We start from the raw sequence: 20809 nt of genomic DNA, 5'->3' as shown, positions 1-20809 counted from the left end.
TTGGGGTATGTATATAAATGTTATTAGTTAAATTAATGATATGAATTAAATTAATGAAGAAAGAAGAAGAAAGAGGAGGGGGGGAAGTTTCTTTCCCTCCAGTATTCCCATTACATATAATTTATACATTTTGTAATTGTCACACAGTTCTTAGATTGTATGTCATCTTTTTAATTAATTGTTCTTTCTCTTTGCATTGCAGCTTTTGAAGTTTCTATTGACATATCTTCAAGCTCACTGATTAGCTCCTTTGCCATGTCCATTTCTGTTACAGAAGTTTTCATTTCTAGAATTTTCTTTTGATGTTTTCTTAGAACTTCCATCTTTTTACTTTCATTATCCATATGTTCATGCATGTTGTCCAATTTTTGCATTAAAACTCTGAGCATATTAATCATATTTATTTTAAATTTCTGGTGTGATAATTCCAAAAATCTCTGGAATGTCTGAGTTTGGTTCTAAAGCTTGGCTTTTCTCTTCATACTGTGTTTTTTGCCATTTAAATGGCAACCTTGTAAATTGTGTTGAAAACTGGGCATGTTGTACAGAGTAAAAGGAAATGAGGTAGATAGGCCTTTCGTGTGAGATTTTATGTTTATCTGGCTAGGGACCAGATTATGTTTACTGTTTGCTGCAGCTGTGGTGTCAAAGGCTAAACTTTCCTATAGTCTCCGTGTTTTAGTCTCCCTTGTTGTCTTTAGGTATACCTAGAGACTCTTTAAATAGGTCTGAGGTTTACAGTTCTTTCAGCAGTAGTCTTCTGTCAAAACTTATTAGAAGTTTTGAGATTCTCTAACATATTCCTTGTACACATCAGAAAATATAAGCAAAGGTCCAACACAGTATCTGTGACAAAACTATAGTGAAAAACTATTGGGTTGGCCAAAAAGTTTCTTTGGTTTTTAAGTAAAAATAAAAGACACATTTTTCATTTTCACCAAGAACTTTATTGAACAATGTATTCACCATTTCGTTCCACTACCTTCTGCCATTTTTCAGATAACTTCATAATTCCATCTTCCCAAAACTTTTTATCTTTTTGAGCAAAGAACTGTTCCAGGTTCCCTTTACAGTCTTCCAGGGAATTGAAATATTTTTCCATTAAGAGAATTTTGTAAAGACAGAAATAAATGGAAATATGAAGGTGCAATATCTGGTGAATATGGCGGATGAATCAGAACTTCCCAGCCAAGCTGTAATAGGTTTTGCCTGGTCATCAAAGAAACGTGTGGTCTTGTGGTATCCTGATGGAAGATTATGCACCTTCTGTGGATTAATTCCAGGCACTTTTCATTGCGTGCTTTCAGTTGGTCTAATTGGGAGCAGTACTTGTTGGAATTAATCATTTTGTTTTCCAGAAGAATCTCATAATAGAGGACTCCTTTCCAATCCCACCATATACACAGCATCACTTTCTTTGAATGAAGACCGATCTTTTGTGTGGTTGATGGTGGTTCATTTCACTTGCCCCACAATCTCTTCTGTTCTACATGATTCTACAGTATCCACTTTCCATGGCCGTCACAATTTGTTTTTTTTAAAAAAGGAACATTTTCGTTTTGTTTAAGTAGAGAATTGCATGCGGAAATACAGTCAAGACGGTTTCTTTCACTTAAGTTATGTGGAACCCAAACATCAAAGGGACTAACATAACCAAGTTGGTGTAAATGATTTTCAGCACTTGATTTGGATATTTTGAGTATGTCGGCTATCTCCTGCATGGTATAATGTTGATTGTTCTCAATTAATGTCTTGATTTGACTGCTATCAGCTTCAAGTGTACCCAACCATGGATCATCGTCCAGCTAGAAATCACCAGCAAGAAACTTAGCAAACCACTTTTGATATATTCAGTCAGTCACAGCACCTACTCCATACACTGCACAATTTTTTTTTTTTTGCATTTCAGTTGTGTTTTTACCTTTCTTGAATGTAATAATAAAGCATAATATTCTGAAGATGCTGCTTTTTTTCTTCCATCTTCAATATTAAAATGGCTACACAAAAATTCACCAATTTGGTAAGGTTTTTTCTTTTAATGCATGCTGATATGACAGCTGTCACAATACAATCTAACAAAATTGTTTCCAACGTAATTAAAGACAACTAAACATTACTAGAACCATCTTACAGAAAAATACGAACAAATCTTTTGGTCAACCCAATAGTTATCCTGAGTCTTAACTCAGGACTCTTTTCTCCTAATACATAAATTAAATACAGGAGACAGGTAAAAGCATAAGGAATGTGTGAAACCTTTGTATCTATTCTTATAGCTGTGCTGATAAGAACATCTAAGAAGAAAGACACAGTGACTCTGAATGCAGAGCAACTATTAGGGAGAAGGTAGGAAGAAATTAGTTGTGATCAGTGAAATCATAGAAGTGCTTGGGTGCAGTTCTTTCAAATGGGGTAAACTTATCCCCTTTGTCTTTACACAAGATGGATGGAAAGAGAAAAGGGTCACAAATTTCATGAACTCGGCATACTTATATGTGTCACTAAATGAACTAACTGGTCTTTGACTGAGAAATCTGAAAAAATAAGGGGGTAGGATAAATATGAAGAATTGAAAAAAAAGAGTATTGCTCTCGGTAAAAGGTAACAATACCTTATTAAAGTTAAAAACGATAGAAAAATGTGCAATCTATGTTTGAATAACCTGGTTCCTGACATTCTTAAGAGTAAAGGTTGTTTCATCTCACTTTACACTTTTATTATGCATTTTATCTTAGGGAGTATAGCACAGCTAATTAATGTATCATGATAAATGGAGTTTCTGTATCATTAAAATCCACTTATAAAGAATGAAAAGGGACCTCCATGTGCAAACACAGAAAAAGCTAATCCCTAGATATCAAAGGTTCATCTCCTGCAAAGTGATTTCACTTTGCTCATACATTTAATAGGAGTCATTTATATAAAATTCAGGCAATGGGAGAGAAACTGTAAAAAAAAAAAAAAGTAGTTTTAATTGAGTTATTCAGTGATCAATTCAGGCTTGTCAGATTGTAAGAAGAGAAATTGAGACAGAAATCCTGAGAGAGGATTTCCTACAAAAAAATAAAAGCCTGAGAAAACCAAAATGGATCTTTTCACTGTTCCTAGACTAGGAGGAAACTTGCTAATTGCTATAATTTTTAGAAGAGTGAAACTTTCAGGGACATTATATTATACTTAGATATCCAGTAGCTAGCTTATTTAGCTCTCATCTCTACAAAATTTTTAATATGCATACCTTAACAATGACCTTTTTTAAGAATATATTTGATACAGAAAAAAAACATAGGGTACAGACAAATGAGATGAATACTTGCAAATTCTAACTTAGAAGTATTTTTTATTAGTCATTATATAAAAGATATTTCCCAGAATTCATGATAGCAAAACTCTAAGATATTTTACTTTAATTAAAGGGAAATTGATTCAAAAGGCAGATTGAATTCTTTGTTAATAAGAGATAAAAGTCTTCAGTTGCCATACCTGTGTAAGTTTACAAGCTAGAATTTTATTCCCTTAGAAGACACTTGACTTAAAACACACCAGCCATATTGACTAATATGCTAGTCTACATGATACACTTCTCTTATCTTTATTATTATTTCTTATCTAGTCAAAATTTCCTTTCTTAATATTTTAACTACATTTTGAGGTCAAACATAACAATAGAATTCCTTCATAATTGTACAGAAAAGATGATGAAATAGAAAATTCTCTGTTGTGCAAACCTGAATGAAGAAAAAATATGCTATGTCACATGAGATTTTTGTACATTTCTCATAACCACTTTTTAATAGGCATTGATAAACTAGACATGTGAAAGAGAAGAAAATGGGTAAATAATAAGGAATATTTCAAACTAGAGAAATTTAACTGGTTTAGCCTTATATTTATATCTTTAAAATGGATTAAATTGTATGTAAAAAGTAGGATGTTGTTGATGAATTTGAAAATGCAAATGTAAGACTGAGTAGATATTATCGTAGATAGTTTTCTGCCTTAAGTTATTATGTTACTTCATTATTCTTATCTTAACTGGAAAATATTACACAAAGAGGGTTCACAGACTTTGAAGTCAATGGCTATCTCTAACATACCTTTCAATATGAAAGTTATGTTTATTATACTCCATAGATTAAAAAATAAGTGTGTTATTAAATGAGGAACTCTGCTGCCACTAGACCAAATTTTAAGAAATAACATATCCCTTCATATACACATGAAGTAAATTTTCTAGTTTTTTCTATCTCCTAAGATATCCTGTAAACATATATATGACACATCAGTAAAACCATATTTATGTAAACCCCTATGTCTCTGGTATTGTTTCAAGTAAAATATTCTTTCAAGATGGTAACAGTGGTCTGTTCTCCTATCTTCCTTTTCATTTCAGCCTGGTAGAATCATGTGTTGTCTCTTAACAAGACATTAACTCCAAACACATTCTTGTTATCCAATTTACTTTTTTAAAAATAAAGGTTATTTAAATCATGATTTAACCAGTTAAGCACTATTTTCTGAGCAACGAACTGTGTACCAGACACTGTCTCAGTCATTGGGGATGCAAAAGAGATAAACTCTATTTCTTGGTAAACGTTGAAGTGAAACTTTACTTTCCATTGTAGAATGTCCATGTTTCTCAATTTTAAAGGGCATAGGTATTGAAATCTGAGATTAAATTAGAAGGAAGTAGTGCTTTAAGGGACAAATTAATCCTGCATATATCTATTTAACATTTTGGATTGCTTTAGTAGACTGTAAGTTTCTTGAAGAGAGGGTCATGGCTTATTATTCTAGTGCCAATCATGGAATACCCTGCATATGATGAATGTTTATTGAATAAATGAGTTAATGAAAGAATGAATTAATGAAACTGGCACAACATTATCTTAAGTGAGACAAGGGAAGAAATTATAAAGACAGAATCTTGGTCATATAAAACATAAAATAATATAGTTACATTTAAATTTGTATTATTAAAGGTAAATGTCAAAAGTTCTATACCTTCTGAAAGTTTTAAAATATGATATTAAAATAAAAAACATATTCACTGAAATACAAGTTTCATGAGACAGGATAACTTTTGCTATTGGCCTCTATCAAAACTTCTACCTTTCAGAGATATCTGGAACAAATAGGAGACTATAAATTCTTGTTGAATGAATGGAAGACTGATTGAATGACATGGTATAAGTATTCATTGTCTTTTTGAGCTTAAGGGAATTAATATCTTTCAGTAAATTTATAAAATTTCTGTAGCTACTTACAGTGAAGGGCAATGTCTACAGTTGCTTTTGTAAAGAGAGACTTCTTTTAATTCCAAGTATTTACCTTTGCAACATTCAATTTGGAGTTTATATTTATTATTATTTGCTTTTTATATTGGTGCTAAGATATGTATGGCATATATTTCACATCTTGTAGTTATCTTTTGTTTGTTGTATTTTAGTTTCAGTTCCTCGAGTGGACACTTGATAATTAATTGAAAAAAATCCTGAATTTATTCTGTAATGAATAGCTTATATTTTAAAACCCTAATCCACTAATATAGCCTCCACTTATGCTGAAAACTCATTGAAACATGTTCAAGTGTTGAGAAAAGTGATATACTTATATGTATAGATAACTCCATGAAATTATAAATGTATTTTGAAATCTCTAGCAAGGGATTTTAGCAGGTCCAAATTTCAAATTGAGTTAATAAATATGAAGCAGAAGAAGAAGAAGCAAGAGCAGGAGAGGTAGAGGAGCAGGAGGAGGAGGAAGAAGAAGAAGAAGAAGAAGAAGAAGAAGAAGAAGAAGAAGAAGAAGAAGAAGAAGAAGAAGAAGAAGAAGAAGAAGAAGAAGAAGGAGAAGGAGAAGGAGAAGGAGAAGGAGAAGGAGAAGGAGAAGGAGAAGGAGAAGGAGAAGGAGAAGGAGAAGGAGGAGAAGGAGAAGGAGAAGGAGAAGGAGAAGGAGAAGATGAGAAGGAGAAGAAGGAGAAGGAGAAGGAGGAGAAGGAGAAGAAGGAAGAGGAGGAAGAAAGGGAAGAAGGGAGAGGGGAAGGAAGGAGAGGGGGAAGAGGAGAGGAGTAGAAGGCGGAGGGGGAGGAAGAAGAAGGAGGGAAAGAAGGGGAAATAAAGTCTAAAGCTAGAAGACATGATAGACTTAACAATGGTGTTTTCCCTTTGCTGAGTATTAAATGTTTCCCAGATACAGTTCCTACTTAATTATTTTCATTAGCTGACATTTACTAAAAGCAACATTTTTTCAAGGCTTACCTTAAAATACAGTTTTTAAATGTATGTGTTTTTATTAATTTATATTACTCAACTGGTAAAGTATTGTTTTCATGGCAAATAAGGAGGGTTATAATAAATGCCAAAATATAATACATGTAATGTATAATTGATTATATTTTTATAATGGGGATTTTCCCATACTGTATTCTGGAGTCATAATTTCCCATTTCTCCAACGATACAGAGAAAATGATTTCTAAAAAAATAAAAATTATTAGAGTATAGTTGCTTTTACAATGTTGTGTTAGTCTCTGCTGTACAGCAAAGTGAGTTATACATATACCCCCTCTTTTTAAGATTTCCTTTTCCCATTTAGGTCATCACAGAGCACTGAATAGAGTCTTTCTGGATTTTAAGTTAACATCATTTTAGGCTCCATATTGATTCAAACCATACAAAGCTTAAAATAATAAGCAATCATTAAGTGTTTTGTAAGAGTCATGAACTGAGCTACATGTTGGTTTGGCTCCCTTTTTGGATTTTAATCTACCCAAGGTTGTTACTCTTCTGAATCATTTTACTTCTAAGCTCCAAATATCAATGATTAATTATATTGAAGATATTATACAAAGTCTGTTTTCTCTGTTGCTTTCCTCAGGGTACATAGTTATGTATCTGTCAAAAAAATAAGCTTATTTAATCACAAACATTCTGCTCTCTGATGCATCTAGAACTGATGAATATTTGAAAAATGGGAATTTTTAAAAACCAACATAAATTACTATAATATAGTTGCATTACATTTTCAATATTTGAATATCTGATTCATGATATTCTTAAAGTAAATTTATTGGTATTTCATTTTGAATCATCATAAGCCTTGCCATTTAGATTGCAAGATATTCAAACTATTTTCTCAACTCTTTATTCATTAATCCTATTGTCCTGTGAAGGCATGAATTTAATGGAAAAAGAACAAAATATTGCTTAATGAATACACTACACAAAAAGGATGAAATGTGATAATGCATTATATTAACATCCAATAGTTTTCCAAGCATCATAATAAAATTTTATGGGTGAAAGTTAAAGGTGAACATGTATTTTTAAAGTTTTAAAATAGGCTTTATTTTCTAAAACATTTTTGGTTTACAGAAAAGTTAAGAATGTACAGTGAGTCTCCATATACCACATAGTAAATTTTTTCTATTATTAACAACTTAAAGAAGTATACTACATTTTCTACAATCATACATATGTATATATATATACTTTATACATTAAATGATTTTATAGTGACATTTATTCCCATATTTTGCCATTTGTCATATTATTTGTCTTTCATCCAATGTGTGAAAGTCCTGCCACAGTGTGAAATTCACCTACTAAATTTTTAGACTTTCCTTTTTTCAAATGTATATATCATTGGTATCAATATTACCTTCCTGGTTTCACAAGTGGGGTGGGAAATGATATGTTATCCATTTATATAGGAAAATTGATTTATCTCTATGGATTATGATAGAATTTTTCAAACTGTGGTCAGGGCAGTCAAAATACTTCAGTGGCATTCTCAGCAAACTCAAATTCTAATCCCTTAAAAACAGCTGTTTTGAAGAAAGAGTAGCAAACCCTGTCTTATAAGAATAGAAGGACTTCAGTCAATTCTTAGTCCTTTTGCATTTGTATGTTTTTATGATTGCAATTAGACACAATACTCAGATATAAGGGCAACCTGATTGTTTGTCCAAAATTGGAACAAATTCTATTCCCCACAATTTGGACTGGATTCAATTGAGAGAGAGGTTTGTGGAAGTGATGAAACCGTAACCCATAATACCTAATATCCAGTCTAGAGATTTGTGTTAAACTGCATTACACTTTATCAGGTGTGATATAAAAAGGCAGATTTTCCTGCTCCCACTTCTTTTTGGGGAAGAAACAAAAGTGACATCCTTTAAAACCAAGTTATAATATATATCAAGGACACTAGAAAGGTTTGAAAAGTTCTGTTTTTATCATCACAGATATAGCATTGTTATGATTTGAATACTTTAACTAATGATTAAAAACCAGGTAACTTGAAGCACCTAAAAAAAGACAATGTGTGAAAATAGCAAGAGTGTGTTTTATTTTGGTGAAAAATAATTACTGAACTCTAAAATAAATGCTTTTGATTAGAAATATTTTTCTTCAGAAAATTTAGGTGCAAACAGAAATATAACACTTAGAAATGTCCTTGGACAATATTTCCAACTTTTTATTTAATAAGAAAGTTAAACCTGAAATCCCCAGCATGTCCCATCAGTTGAAATCTAACTAAAATGTATCTTGATGCTGTCCCAACACAGCCTTGATCAGTGTTACCATCATCCTCACAAGTAGCAATTGAACACTTTAGTGAGAAGAGACTCCATGGGGAATTTATAAAGTACAGAGAGAGTAAATTTACATTTCTCCTAAACAAATATGCAGAGAAGGCGCTAAAAGGTTAAGAAAGTAGTGTTTTTGAGCCCATCGAACACAGTTTGGAATATGGTAATAGATAAGTTTCATTTCTTTAATTTAAGATATTTTAAAATCAAATCTTGTACCACTTTACTATTTAGGATTTGCAAAGCTCAGTTATGATAAAGGGGTGATGCACTTGATAATGTTTATTTTTTTTTAATGTGCCCCCAACAAAGGAAATAACAAATGCTGGAAATAAATGAAAAGATATCATTATCAAAATCATGAAACATAGTGTCTATATTTTTTAATAATAACAAAAATCATTCAAATTATTGCTGAGTTCAAGTACATATAAACTTCATATAGAAGACCTTTGTCCCTTTCCATTTACCTGATTTAATATGTTTTAAAAGTTTGTACATCAGGGAATGTACTAAACCATATACTCACATGGACAGGGAAAACTGAATATGTTTTCCAAGAGTTGGCTATAAATTCTCCACTCCATCTAAAATGAATATATATATATATATATATATATATATATATATATATAGGACACTACAATGTTTTCATGATAGAATTTGATAAATTTTAAGTTCAGAAAACCTTCCATATGTATAAAATTTTAAAAATCCAAATCAACCCTTACCTTTATTGTAGCCCACAGTGACAGAAATAGATTATGGTTTAGAATATTTGAGATAAAAATAAACAATAGAAATCTGATTTGAGTTCTCTTCATAAGCAGAATATAGCCTTATTGGAAAGAATATATATGTAAATCTTCTCCTTAAAATAAAAGTTGTGATGAGCTGAACACCTCAATATCAGTTAATTTAACTTATAATCTGTATTCTCTCTATCTCAAAATAAATATATTAATGAGCTCCCAAAAGAAGTATATCAATTGATTACTATATAGAAACAAAGCAACAAATCCATTATAATCTAAAATGATAAATATTTCTAAAAATAGCCTATTTTACAGATTTGTGCAATTAATGAATAATGTATTTTTATTTCTATCGTTAATCATTTTTAGAGTTTTATGTCAAAGAAGCAAAGTTAATAAATTTGTGAAGATAATGCCATTTATGTTATAGAGCTGTCATAAATATAAATATCTACGTTTTACATGAGATTTTGATAACATTTCTTTCATAATGTATACCTTTATATATTTCATGATGAAACATTATGTTTGTGCCTCTTGGCTAAAACAAATTTGACATTGATAGTGGCCTAAGGGGAAAAGCAGAATAAAAACAAAAACAAATTTAATTAACAAAGGAACATCTTTTCATTTTATAATCACCAGAGACACATTTTTTTGATATACATGGTTTATATGGTGGGGAATGTTGATTAATAAAGTCTACTGAACAAAAACAAAAGAACAAAGATAAAAAAAAGTCTATAGAGTCGGCAAAGTATTAAACCAATGGTCAGTGATCAGAATCCAAAAAAAAAGATAATAGGTTGCACAAGGTATTTTTTCCCTAAACCATATTAAATATGCAGTCTTTAAAATGCATCATGCTTCATTTTTCTAGTTTTCTCCCTCACCATCTAATAACAGTTTTCTGGTTGCTACAAAACAAACATCCCCCAAATTTGGTGTTTAAAACAACCTTGAAAACACTTTGGAATGGTGGAGTAAGAGCTATAGAATATGCTAGTCCATAAAAGCAGTGATTTTTTTTTTTTTTTTTTTTTAGCTAGGCTCTTTTATTTAAAAAAAAACAAGAAACAAACAAACAAAAAAAAACAAATGCAGACTGACTCTTCAGTGATAAGATTTGGAATCAGACGCGTCCAAAAGGTCACTTGAGGTCAGGCTGAAGACTGTGCTTCCCCTGGTGGGGACCAGTTGGCAGACACTTCCAGACAAGGCCTTGGTGTCAGCTGAAAGCGCTAGAGTCAGGTGATCCCCATTCCCCCAGGCCCAGCGTGCATCCTGAGGACTCGGAACTCTCGCTATTGACAGAACGTACTGTGGAGTTCTCCAGGCCACACACCTCAGGGAGAAAGGAGCCGCACAAAGCTTCTGGTCTGTTCACGGCAGACGTCCCTTCCTGACTCCTTACAGACCCTGGCTTTGACGGTGAAAGGCACATCGCCGTGATACCCGCGTCTGGGGGAAACAAATGCGCAATCACGTGACCTTAACCTGCCTGGCAAAGTTGTAGCTTTGAGCAACTGCTGCTCTGCCGCTGCTTATGCTTTGAAATCTGCCATTAAAGAGAGATGCCGGGCATGAACGGGGCTCATCCTTTTAGCGTTCAGTTGTAAGCATTGGTCAGAGGAATTGAACCACGGTTGTAAATGTGAATGATCTCCGTGCAAAGTCTCTTCCCCTGACTTAAAGGCGACTTTCTCATTTTTTTGTAAATCATTAGGTATTAAGTAGCAGTCAAATACTCTTATTTCTAGCTTTAAGTTATTTACAAAGTCGCAAAAATTGTCGATACTGGTAAAAATTGTCAAAATGAACTTTTTAGAACTCTAGAAATTAACCACAGGCAAACTGAAAGAGTGGTTATTCAAGAAAAATGACTGAATCACAGTAAATACAAATTTCTTGGTGTTTTAACTTTCCCTTTCCCATTTCCCTTACCCCATGCACCCTTGAAATTAACAGTTTTGTAACAAGGATAGCCATCAAAACTAGAAGCTTAACAGCTGTTAGTGAAGGTTTTAGAGTTTGTCAAAAGCCCCATCTCCAGAGATTGTCACTATTTGAACTGGTTGGCAGTTTCCTGAAAACTATCCAGACACAGAGTTTGTCTATATTGTTGTCTGAACTCTCTCACTGAGAAACCCTATCCCTTAGAGCATTCATAGAAACATTCAGTGACAATTCCTTAACATCAAAGCTGCCTGGGGTGGAAATAATAGCTGGGGTAAACAAGAGTCTTGCTAGAAAAATTAGGAAATCTGGAAAATGAGACATTAAAAGGGCATTGAAGGGCTTCCCTGGTGGCGCAGTGGTTGAGAGTCCACCCGCCAATGCACGGGACACAGGTTTGTGCCCCGGTCCAGGAAGATCCCACGTGCCGCGGAGTGGCTGGGCCTGTGAGCCATGGCCGCTGAGCCTGCGCATCCGGAGTCTGTGCTCCACAACAGGAGAGGCCACAACAGTGAGAGGCCCGTGTACCGCAAAAAAAAAAAAAAAAAAAGAGGGCATTGAAAAGGTGCAACATATTCCAAGAATCTAAATGGTTATGACTCCCACCTTACCTTAGCCTAGTAATAACAAGAAACTTCCTCCTCCCCATCCGTAGTATGAATAGAGACTTAGTGTGTAACCTGGACTTCTCTCACCATTTGGCAGAACAATGTCAGAATGGATCAGCTAAAACAGAACATTTAAACAAGACTCAAAAGTCAAATAACACAATACAAAAATATTTAAGCTTCAATTGAAAATCAATCATCATAACAAGAATCAAGAATATGTCACAATGGATTTGAAAATAGAGGATCAATTGATGACAAGACTGAGAAAACAGAGACATTAGAAATATCTGAAAAGATTTTAATGCACCCATTATAAAACCTCTTCAATGAGCAATTATAACATAATTTTTAATAAATTAAATTAAAAAAATAAAAAAACAGAGTCTCTTCAAAGAAATTGAATATATTAAGAAGACCTAAATAGAAATATTACAACTTAAAAATGCAATAACCAAAATAAAAAGCTCAGGTTGAACTCAACAGGAGAATGGAGGTGACAGAGCAGAAGATCATCAATGACAACCAACAAAAATCCCAGTGAAATTGAAGATGGAATAATAGAAATTATGCAATTTCAACAGCATAGAAAAGATATACTGAAGAAAGTGAACAAAGTCTCACGGGCTTATAGGAGAATAAAAAAAGATTTAACACTCATAGATTTGAGTTTTTCCTGGCAGGGAGGTAAAGGAGGAGGAGCTATAAGTGTACTTAAAGAAATAATGGCTGAAAACTCTCCAAATGTTGCAAAAGACATAAACCTACAGATTCAACTTGAGTTAGTTCTAAATAGTATTAAGTCAAATAATCTACATCAAGATACATCATAATTACTTTCTAAAAACTAAGTAGGAAGAATAAATTTCAAAAGCATCAACAGAAAAATGACAGTTTACCTATAGAGTAAAAATAATTTGAAAAAATATTATATTCTGTATCAGAAACCATGGTTGCCAGAAATAATAGGTAAACAATACTATTTTTCATGTGCCACAAGAAAAATCACTGTATATACACAGTATACTCACAATATGCCCACTGAAAATACCCTTCAGGAATAAAGGAGAAATCAAGATACTGTCACATGAAGGAAAACAAAAATAATTTATCACAGACACACCTATCATAAAAGAAGGGCTAAAGAAAGTTCTTTAAACAGAAAGGAAACACTAAAATATGGAATCTTGGAAATCAGGAATGAAGAAAGATCACAGTAAGCAAAACATGAGTAAATAAAATACACATTCCTCCTCTGTGTTTTCTAAATTATGTGTGCTGGTTAAAGTAAAAATTTAACACTGTCTAATGTAGTCCTAAGTGTATGTATGAAGAGGAGCTATTTAAGACATATTGTAAAGTGAGAGACACAAAGGGATATAAAGGGCAATAAGATTTCTATTTTTAACTTGAATGGTGAAAAGAGAACACCAATAGACTGATCAGTTGTGTATAAATAGTGAAATACCTAGAACAACAACTAAAAAAGCTGCATGAAGAGATGCACTAAAAAACACATTCAGTAAATCAAATGGAATTATAAATATATGCTCATATAATCCACAGATTAAATAGGTCTCTTTTGGTAAAGTTCCATGAGTGCTGTTATTGTTTTCAATTAACCATTCTGGTAGATGTGTAGTGATATGTCCCGATGATTTTAATTTGCCTTTTTATAAGGACAAATGATGTTAGAACTTCTTCATGCATATATTGTCTATTTGTATGTCTTCTTTTATGTGTGTCTACTTAAATTTTTCACCTATTTTTTGGGGTTGGTTTCTCTTTCCTCGTTTTTATTGAGTTGTGGACAGTTTTTCTATAACTCGAAAACCAGTTTTTTGAGAGATGTGATCTGTGAATATTTTTCCCAGTCTGTAGATTGCCTAATTACTTACTTAATGTTGCATTTTGGTAATCAAAATTTTTACTTTTAATGGAGATGTATTCACCAATTTTTTTTTTATGCTTGTTTCTTTTGCTTTCCTGTCTAAGCTGCATATGCCCACCCAAAGACACAGAAGTATTGTCTAAAGTTTTTCAATAAAAGTTTTAAGTATTTAGCTTTTTACCTTTAGGTCTGTGAAACAATACAAATTATTTTTCAACAGTGTGAGGCAGAGGTAGATGTTCACTTTTCCCCCAATATTGATATCCAGTAATTCCAGTTTCACTTGTTGAAAACACTTTACCTTCCCAATTGGCTACTATGTCAAAACTTAAATGATTGTAATAATGTGTATTTATATCTGGGCACTCTCTTCTGATCCATTGACCAGTTTGTCAGTTCTTCCACTACAACCACTCTATCTTAATTACCTTGGCGTTAGTCTGGAGTATGTATTATAAATGTTTCAATTTTGTTCTTTTATAGGATTATTTTTATTTCCATTTCTGTATGAATTTTTTATGTTGCTTGTCATTTTCAAAAATACTCCTAATAGAATTATGATTGAATTAATACATAAAATTGTAGAGATTTGACATTTAATGTTTAGTCTTCCAATCCATGAACATGCTATATCCGTCAAATTAGTTTGGTATTATTTATGTAATTTCAGAAGTGATAAGTCTTCAGCTTTCCAGCCAATATTATTATTTTTATTTTTAATATTATTGATTTAGGGATTTCAATGTATACCATAATTATTCATGATCTACCAGTGTTAACATAGACTTTTAAAAACAATATTAAATAATTTACAGTTCATTTTATTATAAATTCCAAAATATTGTTTTATTTTTCCTCTAAAAAGCTTTATGTAATTTAAAAAGAAAGAGAAGAAATAATGAAAGATAAAAGTACTTATTCCCTTCAATACTCACCCAAACAATTACTATTTTCAATGTTTTGTATTCCTTCTCAGAGATCCAGATTTCAGTCTATTACCAGTTCTTTCAGTATTTCTTTTTGTGGAGATCTGTTAGCAACCAAATTTTTAAGTGTTTTTATTTAATGTAGAAAACATCTTCCATTTCTTTCATCTTGATCTTATTTTTGATGGATATAGAATTCTAGGCTTATAATTTTTATTGTTTTTTTTCATTAAAGTTGTTGTACTGTCTTTTATTCTCCATTGTTCCTAAAAAAATTCAGTTGTTTAGGAATTGTTATTCCCCTGTTTGTAATATATTTCACAATTTTTTACAAGATTTTCTCTTCATTTGTGGTTTCAGGATTTAGACTATGATGTACTAAAAACGTTTATTTTTTTTTTCATTTTAGTCTTTCTTGATATTTGGAAAATTGTTGAATTTAATCAGCAAATTTGGAAAATTTGAGGCCATTGTTCCTTTTATCAAATTGACTTACAATATTTTATTAGTTTCAGAGGTATAACATAGTGATTCAATATTTTTATGCATTAAAAAATGATCACCACTATAAGTCTAGGTACCACCTGTCACCACTTAAATTTATTACAGTATTATTGACTGTATTTATTCCCTATGCTGTACATTGCCTCCCATGACTTATTTATTTTATACCTGGAAGTTTGTACCTCTTAATTCACTTCACCTATTTTGATTTCCCTACTCTCTTCCACTCTGGCAACCATGTGTTTGTTCTCTGTATCTATGAGTCTGCGTCTGTTTTGTTATACTTGTTTGTTTGCTTTGTTTTATAGATTCCACATGTACATGAAATCTTATGATATGTGTTTTTCTCTGTCTGACTTATTTCACTTAACGTAATACCGTTTAGGTACATCCATGTTATTGCAAATGGCAGAATGTCATTCTTTTTATGGCTAATATTCCATTATATATATATATATATACACCACATTTCCTTTATTCATTCCTCTATCAATGGACACTTAGTTTGCTTATAAGTCTTGTCTACTATAAATAATGCTGCAATGAACAATGAACACTGGGGTGCATATATCTTTTAAATCAATGTTTTATATTCTTCAAATAAATACCCAGAAGTATAATTGCTGAACTGTGAAGTAGTTCTATTTTTAATTTTTTGAGGAAACTCCACACTGTTTTCCATAGTGGCTGTACCAATTTATATCCGCATCAGTGCATGAGGATTTCCTTTTCTTCACATTCTTATGGAAACTTGTTATTATTATATACTTTTTGATGACAGACATTCTGACAAGTTTGAGGTGATATCTCATTGTGGTTTTGATTTTCATTTCCCTGATGATAGTGATGCTGATCATCTTTTCATTGCCTGTTGGCCATCTGTATGTCTTCTTTGGAAAATAAATCTATTCGAATCCTCTGCCAATATTTTAATCATTTTTTTATACTGAGTTGCATGAGTTTTTGTTTTTTACTATATTTTGGATATTAACTCTTTATCAACTATATCATTTGCAAATATCTTCTCCCATTCAGTAGGCATACTTTTCATTTTGTTGATGGTTTCCTTTGCAGTGCAAAACCTTTTTAGTTTGATGTGATCCCATTTGTTTATTTTTGCATTGATTACCCTTGCCTGTGGAGATATATCCAAAAAATTACTGTTAAGATCAATGTCAAAGAGCATACTGCCTATGTTTTCTTCTAGGAGTTTTTTGATTCCAAGCTTTATATTTAATTCTTTATTCCATTTTGAGTTTGTTTTAGTATGTGGTGTAAGAAAATATCTAGTTTCATTCTTTTACATGTAGATGTCTAGTTTTGCCAATATCATTTATTGAAGAGACTATCTTTTCCCTATTGTATATTCCATTGTCATAGATTAATTGCCCATATAATCTTGGGTTTATTTCTGGGCTCCCTATCTGATTCATTGAATTATGTGTCTACTTTGGACAGTACCATACTGTTGTTATTACTACAGCTTTGTGTTATATTTAGAAATTAGGAAGCATGATATATCCAGCTTTCTTTTTTCTTAAGATTGCTTTGACTATTTGAGGTCTTTTGGGTTCCATACAAATTTTAAGATTATTTGTTCTAGTATTATGAAAAATTCCACAGGTATTTTGGTAGGTATTGCATCGAATCTGTAAATTGCTTTAAAAGTAATATGGTCACTTTTATTAACTTTATTTTTATTTTATTTATTTTATTTTTTATTCAGGCATAGCCAAGTTACAATATTATGTGTCAGATGTACAACATAGTGATTCAAATTTTTTAAAAGTTATAATCCAAGTACAGTTATTATAAAATATTGGCTATATTCCCTGTGCTGTAGAATGTACTCTTGTAGCTTATTTGTTTTACACCTCTTAATCCACTACCCCTATCTTGCTCCTCCCCCACTTCTCTCTCCCAACTGGTGACCGCTAGTCTGTTCTCTATATTTGTGAATCTGTTTTGTTTTTGTTATATTTACTAGTTTGTTTTATTTTTTAGATTTCACACATAAGTGATATCATACAGTATTTGTCTTTCTCTGTCTGACTTATTTCACTAAGTATAATACCCTCTAAGTCCGTCCATGTTGTCTTAAGTGGCAGAATTTCATTCTGCTGTATGGCTGAGTAATATTCCATTGTTTATATATATCATATATACTTTATCCATCTCTCTGTTGATAGACATTTTATTTTTTGTGTTTCTATTATAGATTTTTGTTTTGTGGTTACTATGAGAATTATATATATCAACCTTTATATATATTTGCTTATTTTAAGCTGATAAGCCACTTAAATATGAATGTATTCTAAAAGAAGTCCATTTTTACTATCCCCCACTCACTTATTATATTTTTGATGTCATATTTTACATCTTTTAACTTTATGTAACACTTAATGACATGTTGCAGTTGTAGTTGATTTAAGACTTTTGTCTTTTAACCTTCTACTAACATTTTAATTGGCTGATATACTACTTTTTCTATATATTTGCCTTTATCAAATATAAAGATTTATATTTGCCTTGATTTTTTCTTCCATATATTTTCTTATGGCCATTGTTTTTTTTAAGATATTTCTCTCCCTTATTCTCTTTTTCTTCTTCTTCATGACACTAATTACGTGTACATTTGATTTTCTTTTATCTTCCACATATACCTGAGACTGTTCATATACATATTTCAGCTATCTCTCTTTCCCTTTATTCTTCAGAGTGATTGTGATGCATTGTAGTGCCATCAGATTCATTGACTTTTTCTTCTGTTACCTACTGTTATTTACTTATGCTTCTCAAGTAAATCATATTGTATTTATTTTTAATTCTATAACTACCATTAGTTTCCTCTTTGTCAGATGAATTCTCTATCTTTTCATTTATAGTGTGCAAGCATTCCTTTACCTGTAGGCATAGTAATAAGAATTGCTTTCAATTATTTTTTTTCCTAATTCCAACATGTAAGTTATTATAATGTTGATGTCCATAACTGTCCATAATTGTCTTGAGAAAGGGTCACATTTACTTGATTATTCCATTGCTGTTATTTTATATCAAGCAGTTTTGGGTTATACCCTGATTTGATCAAAACTTTAAGCTGTACCTCTTAAGTGGCTTCTCAAATCATTTGATATGATTTGATTTGCATTTGCCCTGCATATGAGTGGGATCGTCAAGGATTAGGAAGTGTTTATACATATAATATGAGCCTACTTCACTTTTGTTCTCTCTCTCTCTCTCTCTCTCTCCTTTTTTTTTTTTTTTTTCTATGATTCCCTCCTCACTTTCCAGTATCTTCAGTTTCTCTTAAATTTATCATCAGGTTCATGAGTCTGGAAAGACTACTTGTTCTATCAAATTGTTCTATCAAAGTTTCCTATACTGTATGCATGTATATAAGGTATGTACATATATTCAGGCAAAATGCCAGAAAAATGAGAAAATAATTCCATGTTATTCTTCTCATCTAAGTTTTCACTTCCTTCCAAAATCTGATTTTTTCAACTCCCTGTTAGTAGTTGTTTCCACATTATTTCCAGAGCTTATAGTGGTTAATCATGGGAGTCATGGTGCAGTGAGAACTTACTCTGTCCTGCAATATTCAGAGTTCTGATCATGTATTTTTGCCTTATTGTATACTTAGTAATTTTTTGTTGAATGTGCAACACTGTGGTATGTTTAAAGACAATTTTATATTCTAGATGATGTTTTATTATTTTAGCATAATTTACTTCTGATTTTGGCATAGAGTATATTAAGGATATATGACCTCAACCAAATCAGAGATTGAACTGATTTGAGCCTACACTTAGTCTTTGTGGAACTGGTACATTACTGGTTTGTCTTAAGCTGTAGCCCTTTTGTGTCCCACCTGGAACTTTGTTGTTTGTTAGAGTCTCTCCGTCTTGGTTGGCCTGAACTCCATTAGTGTTCCCCACTTTGTTGAAAATGTTGGATGTGTGCTAATTTTCTCAGACATTTAACTGCTACTTTCTATTTAGCTCCTCAGCCTCAGTCCCAGGCATACTGGAGGAAAGAAAGTAGAACTGTGACTATCTTGCTCACCTTTCAAAATTTCTATTACACCTTTTCTTTAGTGGCATCAAAGAGAGATAACTTCACTATTTGTTTTCTATTGTTTCCAGTTTTTCTCACCCAGACAATTTCTTCAAAACAACCTATATTTTTATTTCTAGAAGTTTAAATTAATTAAAATAATTATTGAGAATTAACTATTTTAAAACAAAATGGATTGGCAATAGGTAAAATTATTGACAGCAATAATATATACCACATTATAAAACTTATGTGACAGTATCATTATTATTATTATTATTATTGCATTTTTCAATTCCCTTGGATTTTATTTTGGGGTAGATGCTTGCCAGACTGAAATAAAATGATTCTGAATACTTTTAATAATTTTAGGTTCAGTGAAGCCAAAATCATGTAATCTTTCACCTCTTACCAATTAATGCCATTTAATAGTAAACGCTGTATGCTGAAAAAGGTAAATAGGTGGTTTATATTTTTAACAGATATATATATATATATAAATTATATTATTCAAGTATAATAACAAAACCAATTACTCTATCTGATAAGATATAAATTTAAAATAAACTCAGTGGAAAACTTTTATTATTGCCCAAAGCAGTAGTTCTGAACACATTTTTTAGTCAGGTAAAAGTCTGCAAATCTGAAAGGACAGAGAAAATCTTTTTGAAATGTTTCAAATATTCATTGTTAATATCACTTATGCTTTCTTTGTAAATTATTTAAAAGTCATATTTTATGAAATACTGTATTAAAGAAAATCTTAATGCCTAGTCTAGTCTATATCTTTAAGCAATAATAAAGTGATGTAAAATTATGCTCACAATTTTTGCCAAGTACATTATGCTAAAATTTTATTTTAAAAATTCAAAAAAATTATTCAGGATGACAATTCAACATTTGTCAGTTCTAAAGATATGTGACCTTAATTGAATCCTAGATGAAGTCAAGCATCAAGTAGAAATTATTAGACTGAGAATTAGGAAAACTTTATCATACATCTTATTTGGGTAAGTCACTGCAATTTTCTGAGTCTCCAATGTAAGATATAATTTGATTAAATTATCACTTAAGATGCAAATTATTTACTAAATTATGAAATCACATCTGTAGAATAGTTTTTACTGAAAATGACCAGCTTCAGTTTCTTTATATGTCAAAAGAAATAAAGTGTCATTAAAGCTATTTCCCATTGATCATCAAGACCAATGACCACAATTGTTCATTAACCCTCTAACCACTATTGTGGCAGAGCATGAAGAACAAAAACTGAACAGGGCCAGTCACAATTTCAAGTTCAACAGACATATTGTTCACATGTGGAAGTATTGGTCCGTTATGAACTAATGCCTTCAAAGAAGGATGGTCCATGTTTTGGAACATGTCATGAAAGTATAATAGTGTCATGATGAAAGAAAAAATTCCTACATTTATTCAATGATAAAATTATTTAAGTTTAATAAGAAAGAACACCACATAATTGCCAGTAGTTCAGGGAACATACTGCATCTTCCTGTA

This window comes from Globicephala melas, chromosome 18, assembly GCF_963455315.2.
Source record: "Globicephala melas chromosome 18, mGloMel1.2, whole genome shotgun sequence".
In the NCBI taxonomy this organism is placed as follows: Eukaryota; Metazoa; Chordata; class Mammalia; order Artiodactyla; family Delphinidae; genus Globicephala; species Globicephala melas.
The sequence above is the reverse complement of the archived record's forward strand: the minus strand, read 5'-3'. Positions refer to the sequence as shown.